Source organism: Salvia miltiorrhiza, unplaced genomic scaffold (assembly GCF_028751815.1).
Source record: "Salvia miltiorrhiza cultivar Shanhuang (shh) unplaced genomic scaffold, IMPLAD_Smil_shh original_scaffold_220:::fragment_1, whole genome shotgun sequence".
NCBI classification, from domain to species: domain Eukaryota; kingdom Viridiplantae; phylum Streptophyta; class Magnoliopsida; order Lamiales; family Lamiaceae; genus Salvia; species Salvia miltiorrhiza.
In genome coordinates this window covers 10,196-15,126 of record NW_026651504.1, presented here as the reverse complement: position 1 = coordinate 15,126, position 4,931 = coordinate 10,196, and positions in this window count along the sequence as shown.

Here is a 4,931-nt window from a genome sequence, read left to right as displayed (position 1 = left end):
TCACAATATTTCAAATTTTGAAGCATTGATTTGTTTGTGGCTCTACAGCCTCAAGTATGGTCCCACTAAAATAATTCTTAAAATAACATAAGTTTCATATTTGATTATCCACTGGCAGTTAGTTGTCAACCAATATACTTTACTCCAATCATTATACCAGAAACATAATCATACTTTTAACATTAGGCTTCAATAGTCATTACCAATTTTTGATTTAAGCAATAAATCCAAATAACTGGGGCCCGGATGACAAATGGGCCTATTAAAAACCCACGTTTAGCAAAGGTATGTTGTGGCGTGTGGGAGATGGCAGGACTATTAACGTGTTCCATGATCCATGGGTTTCTAACCGTAATGGAAGTTTGCTTAATGGGAAGGCTGGACACGGTCTTAACTCTCTGAAGGTTGATGAGCTTATTGAAGATGATGGTCAGTGGAACGAGCAGATGTTGAACAATCTCTTTTGGCCTCATGAGAGCTCTGCTATTCGGAACACCCCAATCGGCGAACATGGTTTTTGCGATCTGCTATCGTGGAAATATGAACCGAAAGGGACCTTCTCGGTTAAGACGGCCTACCTCGCAGACATTGGGTACTTTGACATGAGTCCTAATCAAAGCTCGAGGGACAGAAAATTATGGAGCAAGCTTGTGTGGAATGTGTCGGTGCCACCGAAAGTCCGAGTGTTTCTTTGGCGAGCGTTGTCTGAGCTTATACCTACGGCAGCAAATCTCCGTGCGCACCACGTGCCTACTGATGGTATTTGTAGCCGGTGCAACGATAGATGGGATTCCACCGAACACAGTCTTTTGTTTTGCCCAGCGATTAAGGGGTCGTGGAAAAACTCGAGATTTGGTCACCTCCTCGAGAAAGTTGAAGGTATGCCCTTGTGGGATATCGCTATGGCAGTGAGATCTGAATTCGCAGATGAGGATTATGAGGTTTGGGTCCTGTTGCTTTGGAAGATTTGGATTTTTTGTTGTAACTCCACTCATGGCAAGGCAACACCTCTAGATAAGCCGCATGAAATGGAGTGCGTGGCAGTGTGGGACTCCTTTCAGGCGGCTAAGCCGACTTTCTTACCTGAATCTGTGATGGGGCTGAAGCTCGGAGAAAAAAAATGGAAGAAGCCAAGAAAAGGTTGGTTTAAGGCAAATGTTGATGCACTTGTTGATGTGGATTGCGGCGCCTTCGGCTATGGAGTGATTATCCGAGATGACAATGGAGATGTTAAGGTGGCTGTGTCAAAACCCACACGGCCGGCCTCCAACGCGATGATGGCCGAGGTTATGTCTGTGGTTCATGGCATTGTTGTTTGCATTCAGTTTGGATTTTGGCCGCTGGAAATTCATACTGATTCGATGCTCGCTGCCCGCATCATGGCTGATCCTAATGAGGAAGATTTGTTTCTCCCTGACGATGTGAGAGATATCATCCATGGGGCTAGAGAGTGTTTGCTTGGGGGTGTCTTTCATGTTTATAGATCGGCAAACCAAGCTGCACATCGGCTTGCTCAATTTGCTCGAAACCTTGAGCGTCCAATGTACTGGACGGACTCTGTTCCAAGTTGGCTTGATGTTTTTGTAAACAATGATAAAGTTGAATGAATATGGCCTTCTGTTTCAAAAAAAAAAAAAACCCACGTTTCGCTACTGTACGCCGACTATGACCATCACGCGCAGCCTAATTCCCCCCTAACCCTAACTCCAACTTGTCTATAAGCCCTCATTTGTTATTTAAGTTGAGATAGTGATAGTTATAATCTAAACAGAATAATATGGATTAGGTAAAATTATTATTTTTTATATGTATTTACAGGTAAAATATAATCTTAAAATAGGTCAATATATAATTTTATATTAAATTAATAAATTACCATTTTAACCTTAAATTAATATATTAAAAAAAATGAACAATACATTTGTTGCCTCCTTTTTAAAACACGTGTCCCAACCTCCCCACCCCAACACCTCCACCACCCACCCCGCTGGCAGAAGACGCCTCCCCCCAACCCCCACTGGCTCCTTTCTTCCTTGGTAGACAATACGTTTCTCCCCCACCACCTCTTCTTCCTCACAACCATTATTTCATTGGTATGAAAATTCCATTTGATCCGACAAAGAATCAGACTAATCAACAAAGCAATTCTTGCCAATGCTCCTGTCGACTTCGCCGTCCCCCGACACTCCACTCCCACCTCGAGACAAAATAAAATTACCAACTAGCATTGCCTACCGTCGACTCTGTCGCCCCTAACACCCCCACTCTCATAATTGGGCAAAAAAATGATCAATCAGCATCGTCCTTCTCTACAGCCACGCTGACAAAGCAACACACACAGGCACACAAAAACATCCAAAATTATTTCAAAGATATTGGAAATAAGGTAAACTTGGAATCGGTCAAAGTAGTATGGGTTACTGTTCAAGAAAACATATCCGACCATAGGGGTAGGATACCTTCCCTGAATGTGAATCTGTATTTTTGTGATGGGCCGAGCTCACACATGGACCTTTTGATTTTGCAATCTAGTCTACCAAACAACAAGATAAAGTCAGGTAGCTTACCAATCAGGGCCTAAATGTATTAAAATCATTAATTTATACAAGAAAATTCCTGAATCTTCCAAGGACATTTTAGAGTTTAGATAAGTCAATATTTTAAAATCAATAATATTTATTCAACCTTTGAAAAGCTTATAATTTCTTTGTCATGTCATACTGTCGTATAAATAACTTAATGTCTATTTGATAGATAATTGGCTTAGACAAACAATTATTGGATGTAAATTCCTATTTATAAACAACAAGGTTTATGATTCAAATCCCATAGTTCTCATTTCTTTTCATTTTTGGTAATGCAGGAGCTAAAGTTTATGAGGCACTCTCCCATGCAACCGATTGCACCGTGCAACTGATTTCTGAATGACACTACTTCAACATACAAATGACACTTGAAGATCTTCAAGTGTCATTTGTATGTTGAAGTAGTATCATTCGTAAATGTTCAAGTGTCATTTCCCAAATGAAGTAGTGTCATTTTGGAACTTAGTTGCATGGTGCAACCGATTGCACATGAGTATTTGTGAAAGCTTATTTGACTATTAATTATTTACTTTTTCTTCATATACCTCATACATTTTGACATTAATTTATATATATATATATATAAATCAATGCATCGAAAGAATTCATACTACTATATTTATTTATTAAAGTAGACGTATGTAATTATACGCTCTATATAGATATTTGAAAGTAAAATCGAGACCATTAGATGATAGTTTAAAGAATCATGCAGACTCGGTGTAGGGATGGAACATTACAATATATCTTACTAAATTCGTCATACATTATACCTTAAATTATATATTAGTATATAATAAATTATATTGATGTTACATGTAATTTTATTTTTAAAAGTAATCTTAATTATTGATAAGTAGTAAAATAGGGGTACTAGAATGCTACGAGATATATCTTGGTATATTTAATAAATGGCTCGTGTTATTATTAATATTATTTTCCGTGTTATTCATGACTTCACAGCGTCGCATGCTACAGGCCTGGGCAAAAAAGGGACAGTGCGACAAAGCGTAGGAATGTCAACAAAGGTTTGCATTGTGTAGCAGGAAAGGAATTCCTGGAGCTGGGCCGTCTAACTAAACCACAGGATTGGATTATAAAGTTAAATCATATCAGTGGATCCCATAGCTGGTAATGGATTGCGAAAAATATGTGTTCCTCGCTGAACATGAGACAAGATCGGTCGGAAAGGGGCGGATCAGGTTGGAATAGTACGCCGCTGGATCTGTTGTGGGGCATTTTAGGAGTTTAAATAAATTTATGTACACTGATATTAGGCTTTTATTTTTATTTATTTATTTTATTTGAATAGAAAATGACGTGACAAATAATTAAATTGGTTAACTCAACTTAAGAAAAATTAAAATTATTATTACAAAAATAAATTGAAACTTTAAACAATATAAAATAAATATTAAAATTTATTTTAAAATCGATTAAAATTTAGTAATTAATTTGATATAAATACCATAAATTAGTAGATCTAGTCCCCAACAATTAATTATAGGATTAAGTACCAAATTCCCCCAATCGATGACGTCCCTATCACGTACATGACCCTATTAGTCATGCTTAGAGTTGTTTACTACCTCAACGTGACAAAATCACACCAAATCCCCCCCTCCTCCCACCACTTAACGAACGATAACACCGTCCATTTTTTTATAATTAATATGAAAATCGAACGGTAGAAACGGGACCAAATACCCCCCTGCGCCACCGGGCCTCCTCCCCCTTCCTTGTTTGATACAGGGCGCACGGACACACATCGGCTCTGTTCCAGCGGACGTCGCCGGTTCTCGCAGCCTTCGGCGCAGCAAGGCCATCTTCTCTCTTTCCCCCTCACTTATTCTCTTCTTCCATTTCCCAAATCAAAATACATCTAGGGTTTCTGATTTTTAAATTTCGATTTTCTCTTCTTCACACCTTCCACTTCATCACCATGAATATGTTGCCCTATGTAATGGCGGAGCGCCGCGGCCAGTTACCACCACCTCCTTAATTCTCTTGTCTTGTAATTTGTCAATCATGGAAGCGCATAATTACGTAGTTTCTTAGTGACCTTTTTTTTTAATGATTGTGATATTGTCTTGTGGTTATGGAGGTGTTGAAGCTGCCATGGAGGAGGTTTTGGGCCTGGAAGGGGTTGGGGTGGTGGCCATGGCGGCGGCGACGGGTTTGGCGGCGGCAATGGTGGTGGGGGTGGGTTTGGCGGCGGAGGATTTGGTAATGGCGGAGGTGGTGGAAGTGGGTATGATTTTGGGGGAGATAATGGTAGAGGCTGGGGTAGCGGCCAGAGACGGTGTTACTAGTTATGGGGGCACGTGCCCCTACAATTCTTTTATT